This window comes from Prionailurus viverrinus, chromosome E1 (assembly GCF_022837055.1).
Source record: "Prionailurus viverrinus isolate Anna chromosome E1, UM_Priviv_1.0, whole genome shotgun sequence".
Lineage (NCBI taxonomy): Eukaryota > Metazoa > Chordata > Mammalia > Carnivora > Felidae > Prionailurus > Prionailurus viverrinus.
The window spans coordinates 27,201,555-27,224,741 of NC_062574.1; the positions used below are offsets into that span (position 1 = coordinate 27,201,555).

The window sequence follows — 23,187 nt, forward strand, 5'->3', positions numbered from 1 at the left end:
AATGAATAAATGATTGACTGTGATAGGAGTCAGAATAATAGCAGTAAGAAAGGTGAAAATAGGGCCTCCTGGGTGGCTCAGTCAGTTAGGTGTCAGACTTTGGCTCAGGTCATGATCTCATGGTTCTTGACTTCAAACCCTTCGTCAGGCTCTGTGCCAACAGCTCAGAGCCTGAAGCCTACTTTGGATTCTGTGTCTCCCTCTCTCTCTCTGCCCTCCCCTGCTCACACTCTGTTTCTCTCTCTGTCTTTCAAAAAATAAATAAACATTAAAAAAAAAGAGAGAGAGGTGCAAATAAAGGTGCAACACTCTGCCATAGTGTTCAGAGGACTGAGTCATATTTATTTGGGAGACCAAAATAAGACTATATAATTGATTGCAATCTTTCAGTTTAATCCTATATATTTGTTTATGCCTTAATGCAAGATTCACCCATGGCCCACTCCTCCAAATTTCACCCCAAAACGACACTAATTTTTAAGAGAGAGAGAGAGAAAGAGAGAGAGCATAAGTAGGAGAGGAGCAAAGGGAGAGAGAGAGAATCTTAAGCAGGCACCATGCCCAGAGCAGAGCCCGAGTCAGGACTTGAGCCCACAATCAAGACCTGAGCCAAAACTAGGAGTTGGATGCTTGACTGACTGAGCCAACCATGTACCCCACAAAATGACACTAATTTTAGCTTCTGTCTCTGGTGTAATAGACCTTTAGTTCATATAAAATATATGATATTTCACATAAGAATCTGGATTCATAATAATTTTCCTATTTGTAAATAGAGATCCCTTCTTTTTTTCTAAAAAGGATTTAAACGACAACCTCCTAATGGCTTATGTGTTCCTACTGTAGCTTCTTGTATAGAAGGTACCTAAATGTTTGCCGAATGAAGATGTAAAGGATTGCTCAGGCCCCACTGATACTTTTGACTTGCTAGGCAAACTCTCATACCTTTAGAGAACTAGCTGTGGTACTTAGCTGAAGCAGCCGTCCCTATCCTGCGTGTCCGACTGCATTTCTGTCCATTTCAATTCACTGGGGTTATATCTTTTTTCACACAGATTTTTTTAACTTAGAACACTGAAGACCTGTGTATCGTCATGGCTCATAGCTCTGTAGTGCTGATCTGCCCCAGTGTGGTTAATGTTTAGCCCCTAAACCATTGCTTGAATGTCCTTAAGTCTAAAAGAATAACAAACACATGCTAATGGATATCTTGCGTTTATTTACTGACAGGTGCTTTGTGGATAGCACCTCAGTTATCCTTTTAGCATCCCTCTCAGGCACATGTCATCCTCCTTTCCAAAAAGTGAAAAGGACACACAGAGCAGGAGAACCCAACACAAGGGCAATTCCTGAGGCACCTGATCAAGAAGCAAAGTCTAGGGGTGCCTGGGTGGCTCAGTCGGTTAAGCAGCCAACTTTGGCTCAGGTCATGATCTCGTGGTTCATGCATTCAAGCCCCACATCAGGCTCTGTGCTGACAGCTCAGAGCATGGAGCCTGCTTCAGATTCTGTCTCCATCTCTTTCTGCCCCTCCCTTGCTAACGCACACACACTCTCTCTCTCTCTCTCTCTCTCAAATATAAATAAACATTTAAAAAAATAGTATTAACGAAAGAAGCAAAGTCTACTAACCTCCAGAACTTTCCTATGGGTCTGTTGTATATTGGGATCCTACACAGAATTGGAACACAAATTTCTGGATTTCCAGACCTGTGCTTGACTCACCAGGTAGTAATGAATGTTTTCTGCAGCCTGAATTGTTCCTTCAGAGCAGAATTATCTACTATTTATTGTCTTTTCCTTCTATCATGGGCAATTATCAGTTGCTGCCCCTTCTCTTTTCCTAATAGGTCTCCAAATTTCTGTGCCCTGTGGGAAGGGCCCAACTTTCTTTCTTTTAGGGATCAGTTCTACCGGCTATAAGCTCATCTGTGTATCCTATCACACTGAGCCCAGTCACAGCTTTAGGGATGGCCTGTGATTTAAAATGGTATAATCAGAGTGGGCTTCGGGAGTTTGCAGGGAATGTTGGGACTTGGACTCTTTTCAGCCTGGTAAATGGTATGTCTTATTTCTGCTGCAGTCATAGTGAAAAGCTTAATGCTGGCAGGAGAGAGGAGCGGGTGCATCATGTGATGACAAGAGAATGAATCCACCCAGAGGAAGCAGAGCCAAGAAATGGATCCCTGTTGTTGGAGTCCTGGATCAAATCATGTGAGCCAATAAATTCTCTTTATTGCTTAAGCCTGTTTGAAGTTGTCTTATTTCACCTGGAACATTAAACTTTCTCATTGATATACTCTAGTTACATTATAAACTATGTGACAGGAGAGACCCTATCTATCTTGATCATTGTACCCCCTGGCATATAGTAGGTGTTCAATAAGTACAGCTGGGAGGAACACCTTCTATAAACTCCCTTTACTCATATGACTACGAAGGAACCCGGCGTTCAGCAGGAAAGTAGTGACATGGAACTAGAAGCCAGGGTCTCACCTCAACACAAAGCTATTTCTAGCTACCAGGAAATCTCCCAGAAAATATGCTGGGATCTGTGTAGAGCCCCCAACAGGGCAGTCTCCCCACTTCTCCTTGAGTTTTGAACTGAATTAGAGGACTGTTGTAAGCTAGGTGAGGACCAAAAATAACCTTTATTATTAATAGAGCTGATATTAGAGAATGTGGCTTATATTGTCAAACAAATGAGCTTCCCAATACTCATCCTCAGAACTAGACAGACTTGGCCACTCAGTGATAGCTGGGCCAGAACGGTCTCCCCTTTGCACCCTGGGGGAGCAGCGCTGACCCGCAGTAAAAAAGAAAGAGAAGAGAGTATAAGACACAGTTTCTCCTTGCAAACTCACCAGTCATATGAAACCACTCCTCCTTCCCAGGGAAGAATAAGGGGTGGAGAGGAGCCAGGAGTGTTATGCTAATTGGGCTCCTCACACAAGGATGAGAACAGCAAGAGTAGGAAGTCTCCCTAACACATGTCAACTATGATTTGGTCAGGTCAGTGGATTCTGCCTTGTTTTTAATCAAAACGGGTTATTTTTCAAAGTAGCAGAATTAGCTACTCCATGGAATAACTCTCACCACAGTAATACCAAGCTCTAGCAGGGGTTAGACATCTTCATTTTAAATCATGCAAAATTCATAGGAAGAAATAAGAATTCGTGTTAAAATGACACAACCAGGGGCACTAGGTGGCAACAACCCTTGTGTGCACTCCCCATGCCCATCAAAGGCATTTCAAGAGCACTGAAACCTCACACACTTCCCACACCGACTGTCAGTTTCTTTCTCGCTGATCTCAGAGCCACATGGTGCCTATTAGTCACCAGGAGAGCAGAGCCAACATTTAACTCTTTGGTGACACAAGGGAAACAGTCCTTCAAAGTGGATTCCAGGAAATCTAGGGAAATACTAGACAGGAAGTCTGTTACCACCTTCCAAATTTCCCCAATGTCAAGGGTGGGGCTGGGAGCATTTTTCAAAACAAATGGTCAGTCTTGCAAATGTGACTGTGTGCCTCATGCTTTTGGTTTCACTCACCAGGGCATTTTTCCTGCTTTAGTGTTTTGGGTTTTTTTTTTATTTTTTTAAGGTAAACATTTACCATCAAGGCTCCAAGGGGATTTCCCCAAAACCATCGTTTGTAAATCTGAAGTTTGGTGGACAAAAGAATTACCAGATCAACTAGATATTTGGTACATAGGGTGCATTTGGTACATAAATATTTAAAATTCAAGTTTTACTGAAAACTGTGCTGTTGGCTGTTTAATGCCACTCTGAGCAGTGAGAACCAGGATGCCCTGAACCCAGCACGAATCTCTTCTGGCTGCTAAGACAAAGCTTTGATCTCATCCTGCACAGCTCCCGGGTGGACTTTTTGCTGGAGGTCACTAAGTAGGTTTTGCTGGCCAGTTCTGGGACAGAACCCAAGCTAACAGTGGAAACCCACAACACAGCAGATTGAGACAATATGTTCCCATCTTCTCTTCTCAAAGGCAAAGCTATTTTCTCCTCTATTACCTGCCCCTATTTTTACCATCAAAAGCTCTCCAATGCCACTTTAGCTATTGATAATTGGCAGTGAGTTTTGCAATTTAACAGCTGCCCAGAATCAATTCCAAGCAGCTGCACAGAAACCACTTCCAAGAAAGCAGATGTGGGGGTTACTCAGCTGCTTACCTGTCCTCTAATCCCTTTCTTACCCCAGACGTCATCTGCGGGAAGAATCTGAAACTTGAGACATGTATCTAAATGCCCAGTTCCGAGTATGCAGTAGATATTTGAGAAAGTCTCTTATTGATTAATGATTGATTGGTGTGTACCCAGAGGAAGGGAATGAGCATTTCCATGAAGAACTGCTGTGTAATTCATAATGAAGGGCATTCCTGCTGACCCATAACTCCTTTCTAATTTCAGTCCAAAAAGGCCCAGGGAAAGATGTGGGTAAAAAAGTTGGCCTCAGGAAAAAGCCAGCGAAGTCTGTTTGTTTCCCAGAAGAGAATCAGTTGAGAATTGCCAACTGTGATGGGCTCACCTCTGTGTTTGTTGTTTTATCCCACTCATCAACAGTACCAATGAGGGGGCGCCTGGGAAGCTGAGCTTCCTACCTCATCCAGGCCAGCTGGAACCATAACCCAAGGCTCTGGTTAGTTTCTCACAGCTTCTGCTCACATGCAGCATGGAGGTAGCGAGTCCCGTTACCATGACCTCTAAATGACACTTTCTCATACTGAAGACAGCGAGGCCTCCAATCACTTGAGAAATGGGAGGCACATATGTTTAGAGGCAGTCTGTCATCTGGACAGCCTTGTAGGTGTTTTTTTTCTGTCTTTCCTCAGCCCCTGATCTGTTGGGTCTGGGGTAAGACACCCTCCAAGGGCAGCAACCTTTTAAGAAGTGCTTGCTAATGCAAGAGGGAGAGCAAGGGCAAGAGCTGCTGTGGCCTAGAGCTGCTCAAGCGCCTGGAACCCTCAGCGTGCTCAGGCAGAGAGATTTCCAGGCCTGCCATTCCCTCGTGACTCTACATGTGCTTCTTTAAATCAGCCTCCGCCGAGGAGGTATCATGGGGCCTGGTATTTACAGCAGTGACAGAGATCACACAACCATTGAGATGCCACCCCTGTTTGTACGCTGACCTAATGGTCATGGGTCATTCCCTGGGCCCGAGAGCAACCTTTGTTCTGTTTCCTTTGTGCAAAATGCTAGGATGCCTCTGCCTTGAAGAGGTTGACTCTGTTGTCAGCTGTGGGAAAAAACAGCCAGAGTTGCTATTTACACCCTGAATTGCAAGCTGGGTAAAAATAGCGCTAGCAGCTTGGTCCAGCTTCAAACCCCACTGCAGAAAGAGATTATTTTTGGAAGAGAAGATTTTCCTCCCCACCCACAGATCTGAAAATGGTCACCTCCCGGGAGGAGAAGAGGAGAGACAATCCCACGCAAAGGTGAAAAATACCCCTTTCTCCACCTGCCTGCCCAAGACAGCACACCAAGAGACAGATTAGAAATGCCTTCCCCTGTCAGCCAGGTCAGGCCTCAGCACAGACCTGCAGGTGACCTAGTTCGAAGTACAGTGGGAATTAATTAACTTTGACTACAGTAAGTAGTCTGAACCTGGATATACGCCACCATCCTGTTGACTGTTATTACTGTTAGGCTATTTGTTTACCTTTTGAAAAAGGAAGAAAAAGGAATTGACCAAAAGAGTACCTAAGACCCCCAAACAATAGCTTAGAATATCTACTGCAGGAGGGCTTGGAAATTACTCTTCAACCCCCTCGAGATGTGCTATAAAATGATGAACAAATTCCTGTAAGCCTGGTCTGGTCCACTTCTGTGTTTAGGGCTCCCTGATAACTGGAAGTTGAAACTCTTCCCTCATGAACTTGCTAGAGCTTAGGAGCTGGTGTCTGGGATCCTGGAGATCTCTTTCAGTTTCAGGAAGTGACCCATATGACAATCAGTGGAGGGGCGCCTGGGTGGCTCAGTCAGTTAAGCGTCTGACTTCAGCTCAGATCATGATCTCATACTTGATGAGTTCAAGCCCTGCATCGGGCCTGGAGCCTGCTTCAGATTCTGTCTCCCTCCCTCTCTGCCCCTCCTTGGCTCATACTCTGTCTCTTTCTCTCTCTCAAAAATAAATAAACATTAAAAATTTTTTTTAAAAAGTCAATCAGTGGAAGAAAAGTCCACCCTATCAGTAAAAAAAGTATTTTATAGATCTAAGTGTCTAAGGTGTCTATTATTATACACATGCGGATGGTTCCTAGTACATGTGAGAAAAATACCAGATCAACATTAAATTGTTCTGTAGTCTGAAAGTGGCCAAGCCACCCAGAGCTGAGCCTAATAGGTGCTTCATAAATATTTTTAGGAGGGACAGGAAAAATCTTCCATATCCTATCTCCATCTGACCCTCTTTCTTCAGAGATCAGGAACCAAGATGAATCCTCCATCTGGAGGAAACATACCCATAGACATACCTAACCAACCAAAAGAATGGTGAGGAGATCACAGCACCTCCCCGCAACCCACACACAGACTGCCATCACCCTGACTCAGTGAGAGCACTGGAGTAGCAGCAGAGGGAGGGACAACTGGGTCTACGTGCCCAGGCACAAAGGCAGCTTGCTACAGCCTGGCCTTTCCTTAGACCACTGACAGACCTAGATTTCAGTCCTATCTTTGTCACCTTCTAGCTCTGTGACTGTCACTTTTCCTCTTTGAATCTCACTTTTTCCCTCTGAGAAGACGGATAATAATAGCCACCTGATGGGGCTGGTGGGACTCAGTGTAGCAGCACAGAGAGCAGGTGTTCCGTGCCTGGTAGAGACTAAGGGATACTATGAACCCAGCATCTGGGAGCAGTTCTGTTTTTCCTGTGGCATAGCATGCGCCAGATTTTAGAATCTATCCTGTTTCCAGCTGCCAGGTGATGGTGAGTCTACCAAATGGCTGAAGCCCTAACTCCCTGAGAAATGCACTGCATTTACAGGAACTGTTGAAAACTTTCTGCCACATTATCAGGCCTTTCTGGACCATGCCCTTCATTCACTGTGGACCTTCACCTCTCTGCTTCCACCTTTCTGTAACAGCCACTTCCCCAAGCCTTATAGAGAAGCCAGAAATAGAATCTCCCTACTCTGACATCTCTGCCAATGGGGAGCTCTGGCCAGTGCAGGGCTGGGTCAGCACTGCCTTCTCGGTTGAGGGAGGCCTCAGAAGGTAGCCCTCCACGGCCCTGCTCCAAGTCACATTGTGAGGGATGAGTTACAGCTCTGTTGCGGCTTAGCTATTTCAGCTATTTGTGCTCAGGGCCCTGAGACTCCCCAAGGACCTGGGAAAGATGGCTACATAGCCCTTTGATCGGGACCGCTTAAGTTTCTATTGCCAAAGTTGAGAAACCCAGATAGTGCTGACTCCGGCCCAGGAACAAAATGAGCTCAGGTCTCTCTCTCTCTCTCTCTTGCTGACCTCTCACTGAGGATTGTAGGCCAAGGTGGCCAGGCTCTCCCGTCCAGCCTAAGTCAGCCTCCTCCTGAGTCAGCTTTCTTCGCCTCCCTATTAATAGCCACTGCTTTGGCTGGCTTCACTCACAGTATGATTACAGTTTAATAATACATCTCAAATAAGGAAGCAGCAAACTTCCTGGAGTTGTGTTGCCGAGGGCCGGTAAGAGCTCACACTTGGTCCCAGAAGGCAGAGTTGTGGGCTTGATTTCTGCAGAAGGAGCAGCTGGATACAGGTCGGGGTAACTAAGTCATTGGCCTCCAGGACAAGTCACTGCTTTGGGGTTTCTGTCTTGCTGAGCTGCCCCCAATTTAGGGTGGGAGGCAAGCATTCGGAATAACTTTCATTTCATTGGAGCCTTGGACAGGGTGGCAAAACTGCGGCTTTTATGCAATAAGAGTAGTCAGTTACCCTGGATGGAAGTTCTGGTCCAAGCTGGGGTTTGTCCTCACCCAGGTCACCTTTCCTCCAACACTATAATAATAAGGTGGCCTATTTAGAGAGGCTCTGATTGTCTGGATGGGACAAGGTGCTGAGAGCAGATTGAACGCCAGCAAAAAAATTGTTTTCATTCCACTCTCCTCTCCCTCCTCCTCTGTCTCTCCCCGGGAAAAGCAGACACACTGAACAACCTTTAGTGATAGATTCATACTATTAAGCAACGTAGTCAGGTCATCCTGTAATGTGTTCCAGCATTTTTGTTCTTTGAGAACCCTAAATTGGAAGAACACACAAGTTTAGGAGTGAGACACCCTGGGTTCAAATTATGACTCAGCCTCTTGGCTAAGAGGGCTTAGTAAATGTATTCTACTTTTCTGAACCTCCAACTTCTCACAAAGGGAATAATAATAATCTCTCCTGAAATAGTTTCAATGCAAATGAACTGAGACAACTGTGGAAAATATGCCTAGTATAGTACCTAGAATACAGAAGGTGATTAATAAACTCTTAATTTTCTTTCCAGAAGATAAAAGGCAGGAAGCATGAGGGCACACCAAGACTGTCCAAGCCTCTCACACTAGTGGAATAAAAAGACCAGCATCTCTAAATGTGCGGACTCATGACGTAAACATCTCTGATAATGAAGGCTCACAAGAACAACTAGAACTTTGTTTCCCTTCTCTAGATTCATACCACTCAGAAGTCCCAAATTGAGGCCTAGTCTGGCCCACAGTGCATCTTGCTGAGGTCACAGTGAGGAGTCTCCTGGCTCCATTTATCTTCCCTAGTAACATTTGTCACAGTTCACAAACAAAGGATGGCATCAGGAAGAATGGGTAGGCGATGGGTAGGGAAGGGCATCTGTCTGTTCCACTACCATGTGCTTATCTATATTTCAGGGTCTCCCTTAAAAGAACCAGGTCAACCAAACCTCAAGCGTGAACTCTGCTATCAGCAAGGCCGAAGGAGAAACAAAATATCATGCATGCCCTGTTTTCCAACCTGCTGAGAAATAAACTTCACCCCTCCCCGCAAAAAACACTTGCTTACTAGATGCCAAATAATGGTCTCTTTAACCTAGCACCAGCTGGCTTCCTTCAACCAACTACTTCAAGTCTGTGGGAGTGGGGAGGCTGGCGGACTTTGTTCCTGCTACAGCTTGCTTCCTTCTTTCTTGCCAACAACCAGCATATATCTGATGGGAAACAGCCAGAGCTCCTGGCAGTGCAAAGTGGGGCAAGCCCTAGCATGACCTGCCCCCATGATCTGCCCCCAAGTGGGCACTGACAGGGGACAGGTGTAGGGGAGGAGAGAGCTGGGGCTAAATTGACTAAGGCTCATTTCCATAAAAGCAGCCCAGAATTCCCTTCACTTCAGTAGGCAGACGAGCAGGGCTTCCCCTGATATCTCTTGGATAATGATCCTTAATTCCTCTTTGAATCTATCCTTGGTATTAATTCTAACCTGATTTTATCTATAGGTACATGTTGAGGGGATGAGTAAACCATAATTTATTCACATGCCACAGAGACCACTCGATTTAAGGATCAGACGCCCAGACACCATTCACTCTTTCCGTTGCTTAACAAATAGTTCTTGAACATTTACCTCACCGTTCTAGAACAGGAGCACCATTCTAGGTGCTGTTCTATACACGTTGGCAAATAAAACAAAGATGGTCTCTGCCCTACGGGGCGAGACAGACAATGTCCATGAAAATTACTAACTATGTAATTATAAATTGTGAGAAATGCTATTGAGAGAAGTATCAGGTACAGTAATAGAGAATTATGGGGGGGGGGTCTCATTTAGATGAGGGAAGGCATCTCTAGGAGGTGACATTTAAGGACTTGGGATTTCAGTGGCAGTTGCCCACGAAGATCTTCCCTCACTGCTCAGCTAAGTTTCCTTGTCTTTTAATGAAAGGCTCTAAGAAGAATGAAAGTGTACCACAGCCAGGGATGCAGTGAAGAACATTCTGGGAGAAGGTCAGGGGCTACAAAACGGTTCTTCTAAATCTCCTGCTGTGGATGCATTTGCTTCTCTTCCCTTTCTCCCCCACCCCCACGCCCATCTGTCTTCTGTCCAGAACCTTTCTGGTACATTTTTTTCTTCCCTACAACCTCTTCCTTGTTCCTGTCCCCCAGCATGTTCTCATCACTATGAGCATACTGCCCTCCCTGATGCAGCTCACAGAAGCCCTTCTTTGTTTTTGAAAACAGTTTTCTCCTTGGTCCCTATAGTCCTGCCCTTGAATCCCCAGATGCCAAATAGCTCTGACCTACAGGAGCTAAAACTCACCATTCTTGCTGGGCCAGCAGGCTAATTAAGAAGTCTTCTTTCTATAACTCTTTATCTCAGGATTGTTTTTCCTAAATTAGCATTAGCTAGTTCTGTATCAACACCATCTACTCCCCACTTTAAGGAGTTGGCTCTCTAGACTGTTGTGGAACCAGCCTAGATATCAGAGCCAGAAGACCTGGGTTTGAATCCCAGCTCCCCCTTTTACCAGCTTTGTGACCTTAGACAAATAAGGATTCTTCTCTGGGCCTCAGGTTCCACATATGCAAGGTGAGAAGGAGGATAACACCTACTCTGCAGAGTTGTTATAAGAATTAGTCAAGAGGTATGCCAGATGAATGGAATGTTACAGTAGATGCACTACAAATAGGGGTCTTTGTTATTCTATCAGCTATAAAATAACCTGTGTAGAATCTTGGCAGTGCCTCTTTCAGGAAAGGAACTGATTGTCCTGTTAAGAATGGTGTCCAGATCTCCATTTCACCAACCACTTGGCCACCGTGGCTTTTTAATCTGTGTATTGCTAAAAACCAGGTGAAAGGATACTTCAGGACATGGTGAAGGGCATGGATCCCAGAATCTCAGACTGGAAGAAATCCTGAGAAAATTCTAGTCCAAGTTCTTTCTATCAGGCAGGACTGAATTTAACTCTCAGACAGATGGAAATCTTTTCCAATACATAGTTGAGCAACTGTCACCCTGCTGCCCCAGTAGTATTGTTCCTGTGATCAAACACGTTGCTGGAATTACCTCAACCAGTCATTTAATCATTGATTTAAACAATATTTATGGAGCACCTACTATGTGCTGAGTACTATTCAAGGCACATAGATATGGAGGCAAGAAGACAAAGTCCTGCCCCTCATGAGACCAGCTATATGTAGAGATTGAAAAAGAAAGAAAAATAGCAAGAAGAGGGATGGTGGGAGAGAGGGAAGGAGGAAGGAAAGAGAAAAAAAGGGATGGAGGGAGGAAGAGGAAGGAAGGAAGGAAGGAAGGAAGGAAGGAAGGAAAGACAGAGAAATGATATAAAGAAAATAAAACAAGGTAAGAGAATAGAGTGATGAGGGGCAGGGGTAATGAGGTAGTGTTGCCAGAGGAGGCCTCTCTGAGATGACATCTGACTAGAGACCTGATGCACAAGGAGCCAGACATGGTGAGATATAGAGAAGAGCATCCTAAGCAGTGGAGACCTCAGTGTAAAGTCCCTAAGCAGAAACAAGCTGGATGCATTCAAGGTACAGAAAGAATTTCCACATGGTTGTGGGTAGTGAAGCTGCAGGTGCCAGAGTATGTAGGGCCTTGAAGGTTGAATTTTATTCTAATTGCAGCATTTAAGCAGAGGACCAGCAAGATCTGATTTATGCTATGTAAGGATTCCTGTGGCTATTCTTAGAAATGTGCTATAAGGGGCATGAGTGAAAGTAAGGAGACCAGTTATGGAAGTTGTTGCAGGAGTCCAGGAAAGGTAGATGAATGCTTGAACCAGGTTGTAGCGTTGGAGATGGTGCAATCTGGCCAGATTTGAGATATATTTTAGGGGTAGAGCTAAAAAGACTTCCCTATGGGTTAGATATGGGGGTGGGGATTGATAGAGGGGAATCAAAGATGTCTTGATTTTGAACCTAGTAAGCTGGGAAGATAGTAGTGCTATATAATGAGATGGGATTGTCTGGGAAAAATTACTTATTTCATGTCTTTCTTTTCCTCTAGAATGAAAGTTCTAGGCGGGCAGCGTTCCTAACTCTCATGTTCCCTGCTGTATGTTCAGTGTCTGGCACAATGCCTGGCGTGCAAAGTAATAAAAGCAGCTACCAGTTGTAGAGTGTTAGTACATGCACAGTGCTGTGCTCCATACTTCATAGTCATTGTCTCATTGAATCCTCACAGGAGAACTGTGAGGAGATACTTGTTCGAATCCTTATTTTACAAACAAGGAACTGGGTTCAGAGAACTGACATAACAGCCTCAAGGCATCACTGTTACTAAGTAGTAATGCTTAACAGTGATGTGTCTGGCTCCAAATTCTTCTCTCTCTCTCTCTCTCTCTCTCTCTTAAAGTAGATTCCACGCCCAGCGTGGAGCCCAGCACGGGACTCAAATTCACAACCCTGAGATCAAGACCCGAGCTGAGATCAAAAGTCGATGTTTAACCAACTGAGCCACCCAGGTGCCCCCGGGCTCCAAATTCTATGCATACCACATGGTGTGTGGGTGGATATAGATGGATGGGTGGGTGGATGGAGGGTTCGTGGGTGGATAGATGGATCAATGGATGTATGGATTGGAGGCAATATACTTACTGAAAATCATTTATAATAAAGTGACTAGAGGAAAAACATATAGTAAGTTCTAGAAAGCTTTAAGATATACACACACACATACACACACACACATATATATATACATATTTGTATATATATGTATACATATATACATATATACATATATATATACACGTATACATATATACATATATATACATATATACACATATATACAAAAAAATATATATATATATATTTGAAGAAATTACCTTTTCAGGGAGTATTTTCTAGTACTTTTTTCAATGATATGGGATTACTTTCAAAGCATTAGGATCACATGAAATATTTTTGATGTTTGAAAAATATCTTTGGGATAACTTGATCAGAATAAAGGCAGAAAATATTGCTGTGAGTCAGGCAGCCCAGAACCTAGAGCTACTCAGCAGTATCACTTTAATGGCTAAACAAGAACAGCAAATCTTAGTTGGGGCCTACTAGGGTACAATCAGTTCCACAGTGTTTCTAGTAGGTGTTCTATTAGACTACAGCTTTCTCAAGGAGAGTATCCTACACCTAGCTCATGTTGGTACAGTGACTCAGGTCAGGAACCTGGGACCCAGCTTAGGTCCCTCACTTTCTATCACTAAAATAATGAAAATACAAAATTTGTTGAGCAGTTACTGTGCCAGATGCTGTTCTAGGCACATAGATCTCATTTGATCTTTACCACAACCCTATGCTGCAAATCCTATTATTATCTTCATTTTACAGATGAGGAGGCTGAGGCAGATGGCTTAAGTAACTTGGCCAAGTCACACTGCTAGGAAGTGTATGGGATCAATGCAATCTGAAACCACATAGCCTGTGTAGGTAGCCCTTATGCCACCTCACTGAACAATCAAGTCCTGTGGATTCTGCCTTATTAATCATACTCTCATTCAGCTCTTCCTCTCTGTCTCCATGGTTACCACCCTCGGTTAGACATTGCATCTTTTCTCATCTGCAATATTACCACATCCTCCTAAAGTATCTCCCTCTCTGCCTTTCTCTACTCCTTCCTTCCATAACTGACCAAGTTGGAATTTGATGCCCATCCGGTCATGTCATGTGTCTGTTCAAAATCTTTAAATGGCTTCTTGCTGCCCATGAGTTAAAACACAACTCCTTGGGGCACATGGGTGGCTCAGTTGGTTAAGCCTCAGCCTTTGGCTCAGGTCATGATATGGTGGCTCATGAGTTTGAGCCCCGTATCAGGCTCTGTGCTGACAGCTCAGAGCCTGGAGCCTGCTTCAGATTCTGTGTCTCCCTCTCTCTCTGACCCTCCCCCACTCGTGCTGTCTTTCTCTCTCTCTCTCTCTCTCTCTCACACACACACACACACACACACACAAATAAACATTAAAAAATATAAACAAACAAACAGAAACAAAACAAAAAACCCAAACTCTTTAAAAGGCATTTCAAGACGTGGCTCCACCCACCTTATGCAGCCTGTTCCTCCTCTCCTGCTGTTTACCTTGAACCCTGTTACAGGCATCACCAAACGTGTGCTCTCTCAAATGTGAATACTGGGGTTGGGTTGCCCTCTCTGCCCACAATGCTTCCTTCTTATCTCATCGGTGCAACACCACACCTTCCCTTACATATGTGCATGTCTGCGCACATACCTTGTCTATCGGTGATCCCTCTATATTCTTTGAGACTCAGCTCCTAAGATGCCTCCTCTATGAAGCATTTTATCACTCTCATAACCAAATTTAGAAACCTCTTCCTCTTCTTTGGCATTGCCCCTTCATAACTCTGATGAAGCATACCATTTTTTTCATTGCAATTTTCTCTTTACAAACTGTCTCTCTTTATGATTGTAAGGTCCACGAGGGCAGGAACCATAGTTACCTTGTTACTGCTGTATCTCCAGCATCTGTACATGTTAAAAAGTCATTGTTAAGTGAATAAATGAGTGACTTGTTGAAACGAATTGATTTTCGAAGTAGAAGTAGATTTCAAAACCTGGGAAACGTTTTTTCTCACACTTTCCCATTGTTAGATTTATCTACCTGGGGATTTTTACTGCAGCGGGGCTCAGATTGTAGTTATAGAGTGGTTAAGAATGGAGACTTTGGGGGCGCCTGGGTGGCTCAGTCGGCTAAGCGTCCGACTTCAGCTCAGGTCACGATCTCACAGTTCGTGGGTTCAAGCCCCGCGTCGGGCTCTGTGCTGACAGCTCAGAGCCTGGAGCCTGTTTCAGATTCTGTGTCTCCCTCTCTCTCTGACCCTCCCCCATTCATGCTCTCTCTCTGTCTCAAAAATGAATAAACGTTAAAAAAAAAAAAAAAGAATGGAGACTTTGGAGTCACATTACCTAGGTTTAAAACTTGGGTCTACCATCTGCTAGCTGTGGGCATGTAGGAAGTCACCATCTCACTAAGCCTAAGGGTTTTGGGGGGGGGGGTTGTTTTGTTTTTGTTTGTTTTTACTTTAAAACTGAATTAATAATAGGGCCTACATTATAGGGTTAATGTGAAGGCTAATGAAAAAAGAACATATGGAGCATTTGATGACTGGCACAGAGCTAGTGCTCAATACATATGAGCTATTATTAGTAACTATTTTCCTGACAGCTTCACTTGACCCCATTATGTCACCATCACTCATGGAACCAAATGTCTAGAGTCTGGTTCTCAAACATAGACACTCAATTTTAGCAGGTTTTGCATTTACCATAGTACTGGGTCACCTTGGACACAGGACCTTGGGGAATATGGATCCAGATGGTAGCAGAAACTGGGAGTGGCTTTCTGCTTCTAAGTCATGATTTATTGCCTAGAAACCAAAAGTAAGCATTGCCAACCAATCAGCAGATTACCTGAATTCTTCAAAACTCCCACCCTTTTACCCCTTTGCTCTCCCTTGCATTTGGAAAAAGGTGATTGGTGTAGGCAGCCTGGATACAAACAGCAAAAGAAGGAAGGAGGAAAAGAAGTGGGATATAGAGACTTTCAGGGTAGACTACAGGCTGTTTTGTTCCTCCTGTTGGCCACACAGGGGTGTACAAGAAGCAACCTGGATAAACGGATCCCCCCAGTGTGTATCCCACACATGGTTGGAAGAAATGCCTTCCTTTCAATTCTCATGCAGAAAGAAGGGGTTGTAGTCTCTGTTTCAGACCTGAGTTTCCTAGATGCTGATTCTAGCAGCCTCTTTAAAAATTTTTTTTTAACGTTTATTTATTTTTGAGACAGAGAGAGACAGAGCATGAATGGGGGAGGTTCAGAGAGAGGGAGACACAGAATCTGAAACAGGCTCCAGGCTCTGAGCTGTCAGCACAGAGCCCGACGCAGGGCTCAAACTCACAGACCGCGAAATCATGACCTGAGCTGAAGTTGGCCGCTTAACTGACTGAGCCACCCAGGCGCCCCTAGCAGCCTCTTTTAGATGTCATAAGAGTATCACAGGGATCTTGAACTAAATGGCCAAGATTATAAATTGTATTCATTGTGTGCCAATGAAGTGAATGAGGAGTAACAAGGTAAAGAACAAGATAATTCCTCAAAAGGTTTCAAAGGCTTCATGGCAAATCACTTTCTAAAAAAGAAAGAAAGAAAGAAAGAAAGAAAGAAAGAAAGAAAGAAAGAAAGAAAGAAAGAAAGAAAACATAATTTGGGGTTAAGGGTGAAGTTTTCTTTTGAATGTGCAATCTTTTATAATTATTTTACATGTAGCTATTTTAACAATACTGTCATGGCAGCCATCCTTCTGCAAAGCTCACCTTTCTGGTTTAAAGGATACTAGGCTAGAAAACAAGAATTAATAGAAAGGGCTTGGTTTTATAATCTATGCCCAGGGAGAGAGAGAGAGTGGGTTTTTCTAAATGGATTAATCAGAAAGCAATCATTTTGGAGAGTTTATGAGCTCCTATACCTGGTCCCTCTTCCCAGTACCTGCTTTCTCACATCTTCATTTTTTCATTCTTTATGTATGTTTTCTTATGAAGCAAAAGATATGTTTGTTCTTATAATGCAAAGTCACTTTTAAATTCTTCCCCACTCTTTACCTTGTTTGGTCAGAAAAGAATTTTTGTACATTTATCCCATGGGAGGAATGTGGCAGCAGAAATCAGGAAAAAAAAAAAAAAGAGAGAGAGAATCTATGTCTCTCAGAATGACTAAATTGAAATATAAACAAACAAACAGACAATTCCAAATGCTGAGAAGCATGTGGAGAAACTGGAACTGTCATGGACTGCTGGTAGAAATGCAAAATGGCACAAACATTTTGGAAAAAGTTTGTTAGTTCCTTCTAAATACAATCACTTGCCATATAACTCAACAATTTGACTTTGAGGGTTTTCCCCAAGAATGGTAAAAATATATACATAATATGCACAAAAACCTATCCACAAATGTTTATAGCAGCTTCTTCCATAATAGCCAGAAACTGGCAACAACACAAGTGCCCATTATGGATAAATATACTGCAGTATATCCATACAAGGGAATACTATTCAGCAATAAGAAGGAATGACCTACTGGGGTTCCTGGGTGGCTCAGTCAGTTACGTGTCCAACTTCGGCTCAGGGCATGATCTCATGGGTCGTGAGTTCGAGCCCTGCATGGGGCTCTGCGCTGACAAGCTCAGAGCCTGGAGCCTGCTTCAGATTCTTTGTCTCCCTCTCTCTTTGCCCCTCCCCCACTCATACTCTGTCTCTCTCAAAAATAAACAAACATTAAAAAATTTTTTTTAAAAATAAGGAATGACCTACTCATGCATGCAATAACAGATGAATCTCTAAAGCATTATGTTAAAGTATTATGACAGATTCAATAGGCTACATACTATAAGGTGTTCTGAACAGGCAAAACTACAGGAACAGAAAATAGATCAGTGGTTGTCGGGGGCTAGAGATAGGAGGGGGATCACTATAAAAGGGACAGGAAGGAACTTTTGGAGGTGATTTAAATATTCTATATCTTAATTGTGATGGTTAGTTACACGACTGTACCCATTTGTTAAAACTCAGGTACACCTCAAGAAGGTGAATTCTGCAATCTGTAAACTATATCTGACTTGAAAAGCTATTTGTATTTCTTTGGCTTTTGAGTTTCGAAATCCTAGGCCATCAAACGTAAGAAAAAAAGATTCCAGGGAAGAACAAAGCATTTGGGAGAAGATACCATAAATGAAAGCAAGATTTCCCCACCTCTCTCACTTGAAAAGGATTCCCTCACCCAAAGAGATTAGGGGTGAGAGAGGGGGAAAGAAAGTAGTCAGAGAGATTAGTGAGGTCTGGAGGTAAAAAGGTTAAACCTAAAGAGACCCCATGGAAAGAATTAGAGTTCATGTTCATTGACTGCCCAACCTATGACTGAATTAGCTCACATGTGGCCTCACCAGGCCATAGTGCTGAGGACTTTCCTTGGGCAGCAGATAGCACATCACTCTCTGACCAACCAGCTGAAATGATCCATGTTTGTGCCTGAAACGTTGCTCAGCTCTTTGTCCAACATACCCCATGTGGAGAAACCCTTTTCCTTGCTATTACATGAGTGACTGCCAGCCCCCATGTCCCCACCCCTTGTACTTTGGTTTGACTGAATGAAACCATTTAAGAACCTTCACTCCCACCATCAGATGTGAAACACATGCCTGCTTTAGTTACCTTTTCTATCTTCTAACATTGTCTCATTTACCTTATTGTTTCCAATGGAATGAAGGTAAAAGCTAAAACAATCTTTCCTTTCTCCCACAACAGTCCATAAATATCACTAGTCTCCTCTTATGTCGAGGTTGAAAGGAATAATTCTTTTATTAGATGACCATCCTTACATCCACATGAATATTTGTTCATCCAACATCACTGAGCTGCTAGTTTTTCAACCGTAATGAGTCCGGGTACCTGAACTCTGGGAGGAGTCCTGGGGAAGGAGACAGACAATCTGGTAAGGACCATAGCACAGGCCTAGGTCAAGAGCTAGAGGGACCCAGTGTTAGACAGGCAGCAAGAAGTCTCTGGGAAGCCTTTCTATAACTATACTTTCCAGTTCAAACCAGTAATTGCAATGGTAGCTCTGATCTTTTCTTCTTTGGGCAACCACCCACTCCCCTTTGTTAAATAAGTACTCCCTGAAGGGATTGAAGAAACTTCCTGAGGGCAGGGACCCTGTCTATTTATCTCTAGCACAATGTCTGGCTCAGAAATACTTGTTGAAAGAATGTGTAAGTTTTGGGGGATATTTACTATTTGCCAAATATCAAGACACATGTAAAGAAATATAAAATAAAATATGCTTAGAAAATGCATGCAAAGAAAAAGAATCATTATAAAACATCCTATTCTAATTCTTATTTGTCTAGTGATTCACATGCATTTTTCCACTTTGAAAACCACACATCCCTGCCTTGCCTTCACCACTACGATAGCAACAATAACCAACATTTCTTCAGCTCTAGGGTGCCAGGCTCCATCTCAGCTCTTGATGTACATTATCACACTTAGTTCTTACCACAACTTGCTTTTAGAGATCGGTCAGCTGAGCCTCAAAAGGTAACCAACCTATCCAAGGTCACACAGCTAAATCTAGCCTGGAAGACTGCTTTTTAGTCCCACATGCCAGTTAGCCTCCTGCCTACAGAAAGGATCTTTACAGGCATGCTCATGTTGAGTTCTGCCTGCCTCATGGCATAGCTTATTAGGGCAAATCACCCGTAGGCTACACCTGGGTCTACCCAAGGCAAGATGAAATATGTGATGCATTAGACACAACAGATCCAAACCAGTTATCTCTGTGGTAACTTTGGCCTTTCCTTTGCAAGATGGCTACCCACACCTCCTTGTTAAACAGAAACTCCCACAGGTCCTTCCTATAGGTAGGGCCCCAGAAGGTCAGTGGCTCTTCCTTTCCTCAATCCTCCTCCCTCAGATGGCTGGCATTCTCGCTGGTGCTATTTCTTTATAATATCATGGAGATATAAAATGAAATGAAACCTGAGTCTTGGGTATGCCCTGTCACCATGGAAACAACTTCAAACCTGGGTGCCTCCAGGAAAAGTGGGTGCTGTTCTTCCAATAGCAGTGGGAAAAAGGGACGGGGAACTGGACAAAGCCAAAACAAGCTCCTGCTGGGCTGGCAGCAGTTTCGGTAATACATATGGCATGTTCCACATTGGATTATGTCATCAGCAGCAACATTATCAACCTATATTCCTAATCTTTGACACTGTGCTGGCCTGGTACAGAACGTACCAACCAAATGAACGACAGGTCAAATTATCTTACTTTTGTGAAGGGACATTTTAAAGTCTATTAAGGTGGCTCAAAGAATGTGGTAGGAAAAAAACAAGCAGTAATAAATTTTAAGAACATACTGTGACTGAATTTTTGTTTCTCGGAATGGGAAACCAAAATTTTCCCAAGAGACTCCATTATTAAAGCCATAAATAAAATATCCCTGCTTGGTTGCTGTGCCTGCATGGCCTTGCTCTGGAGAATGAGCTCAGAATGAGAAGCAGGCAGTCCAGGGGAGGCTGGGGAGGTGAGCAAGATTTGAGACCATTCTGCTTCTTCTGCATGTTGCCTGCATATCAGACCAGGGTGCAAGAATAAAAAGCAAATTATGCTTTATTGAAGACCAATAAAGATGGTTACCATGAAAATTATCAAATAGGATTCTAAAATTCAAGGATGTTTTTTTCTAGCTGATATCCTTCCTTTTTTCTTTCCATAAATGTACATACTCTGGAAGTAAAAGCAAGTGCATGGTGCAGGGACCAACTACTTGCCTGATCACCTAGGTGCTGTGTTCTAGTTTGTCTGCTCATAAAACTCATGACCAAGTGTCGGTGACTTAACTTCCTCTCTTCCTTTGTAGAGGTGGTGTGGAGAGATGAATATTAGATCCTAACTAGCACTATAGTGCTAGCAATACTCAGCCAAAAAAAAAAAAAAAGGTGACACTTGCTAAGTCCTATTTGATTGAGTCAATGTGCTGGACACATTATGGCTACTATTTGATCCTAACAATAACTTGAGTATGGTTGCTGGTATCCCTAAATTCATGGATGATGGAAAATAGTCCCTAGAACTGCAGTTACTTCCTCAGAGTGATCAATACATAAGCATGCAGTCAGGCTTCAAATCCCCATCTGTCCAACTCCAAAGCCAACCTTCTTTCTATTTTATCCTGCTTATTTCTGAGCTTGGAATAAACCATTAGCATGATTTTAATTCAATATAAATATAACAGTTCTGTCATAGTTTTCAAATAATTTTCTAATGCCTTAAAAAATTCAGCTTTCCCAGCTATCCTGTCTCTCATTAAAATGATCCCATGGGGAACCTGGGTGGCTCGGTCGGTTAAGTGGTTAAGCGTCCAACTTCAGCTCAGGTCATGGTCTGATGGTCTGTGAGTTTGAGCCCCATGTTGGGCTCTCTGCTGTCAGCACAGAGCCTGCTTGGATCCTCTGTCCCCCTGTCTCTGCCCCTCCCCCGCTTGTGCGCTTTCTCAAAAAATAAACATTAGGGGGAAAAAAGATCCTGTATCACCTAGAGGGGAATTAGAAGTCTCTTCATGACACACAAACTTTTAATCTTTGGCTTGTTCCAAGCTGGCCTGGAGAGTTAGCCCTGAATGGCCCCACAGAGATGGTGTGGTATGTTAGGGTACTTTAGTCACTTCTACGTAGGCAAGTTTTTTACTTTCATCATTTCTATCAGTCTGAACAACTGAACGCAACAACTTTTTTCCTTAAAATCACAGCCCTACAATCAACAGGCCTGAAATCATATAAAATAAAGGTATAACAATTCTTCCTGAGGTTTGAACTCTTGACTTCCAATGGAAAAGACAGAATTTCTATTTCATTAAAAAAAGGGGGGAGAATACAAGAGGAGAAAAACAAAACCTCCATGATAGTTTGGGTGTGTGCTTGGTCTGATCTGCCAGTAAGTTTCCTATTTGGTAGTTATTCCTGTTTCCTGAATGGCAGGCTGGGGCCACAGATTGGGAGGGGGTGGGGGGCTTCGAATCAGAACAAGAATTTACAAATCCCAGCTCTTCCATGAGCATGTTATTTATGCTCTGAACCTTAGTTTATTCCTCTGTAAAATGGAGTATTTGCTTCATAGGATTGTTGCAAAATTAAGCAAATAATGTACATAAAAATAAAACACAACAGTCCTCTTCATTTCACTCCCAATTCAAATAGCAATCCGCAATCATAACAGCCATTATATTACTGAGTCCTTACTATGTGCCAGGCACTGGGCACATAGATTATCTTTTTACTAAGTGAAACCAGTATTTGAAACCAGGTTCACTGACTCCAGAGAATGCCCTGTGCCCTGCTCTAGGTTCAGATTAAAGGATTTATGAGCAATTACTTCTGCAGGAAACAGCTGCCCATGAGGGTGGTGGTTGATGTGGCTGGATATTTGGCCAACTAGGGAGAGCCACGCATAACCCTTTGTTCTCCCACTCTGCATAATTAGTACCACTGATTTTCTGCTCCCAAGGATTAGTTCCCTGACTAAACTAGGCACATAATAGATGTCCAAAAAATGCTTGTTGAATAAATAAATGCAAATAGTAAACTGATTGCTCCTGATTTAACCATTTACCTACCTTGTGTAGGAAGCATTTAATGCCAACCTCCTCTCCATTCTCCTCTTAGGGATACTAACATATTAAACAGATTTTGAAAGCTGTTAGTTCTCCACCATCCACATTAATTCAATGTTCACCAACCAGTTATTAAGTACGTACTATTAATCAAGGGGCCAAGGATTACACATGGGATCTATTGCAGGGTATTAGAAAACAACAAAGCCCAGCTTACACTCAGCTATGGGATACACAATACCTTTCAGGCAGCAGTGACCTTTGTGGCTTTGCTTAAATTAATTTTTAACTCACATTCCCTGAACCCCTACTTATTAAGCAGTCATGACAGGCAGGCTAAGAAAGCATCCTGTGAAGAAGCCATACAAGAATTAAGAAGGCTGAAGGAAAAGAGGTGCTAAAATTTGGAACACAGTGTAGGGAAAGACCATAGGGCTGGGAAGCCAGGCTATGATTCCTGACCCTGTCATTCCCATGAAAACTTCCTAACCTCAATTTCATCATCTATAAAATGGGAATGATCAGCATTTGTCATTACTTTCCCATAGGGTGGTGAGGACTCCTGGGATGATGTGAGGAAATGCCTCACTGTGAGGATCTTAAATGAGGTCATGTAGGCAAAGTGCCCGATTCAAGGTGTGGCGCAAGCCAAGCACTCCATGAACATCAGTGATCTCCCCTCACTTTCCCCAGCCTGATCTCCTGGACAGCCCCTGAGGTGTAAGAGCTTGAAGTGTGAGGATTGCTGGTTTGAAACTGGTTGTATCTAGCACACATTATCTTTTCTCTCCTCCTGGTCTGCCAAAGGCAAACAAGAATGAAATGATAACAGACACATCCACTGAAGCAAAACAGGTCACAGGAATAAGATAATATACTCAAGGACAAATAAAAGTCAATTGCAGCTCAGCCCAGAATGCATAAGTAAAAATTCATGGGAAGTAGATAAGGTATTTCTTATTTTATACAGAACAGACTTTTAAAATAATTTCACCAATACGAAAACACACGAATATGTACACACTTGTGTGGTTTTAATA

General features: G+C 43.1%; 1 protein-coding gene across 1 annotated transcript in view; it reads right to left on the bottom strand.

The window, feature by feature from the left end:
- The window catches only part of YPEL2 (yippee like 2), a 105,112-nt gene that overhangs the window by 15,876 nt on the left and 66,049 nt on the right, over positions 1–23,187 (bottom strand). The window lies entirely within an intron of this gene.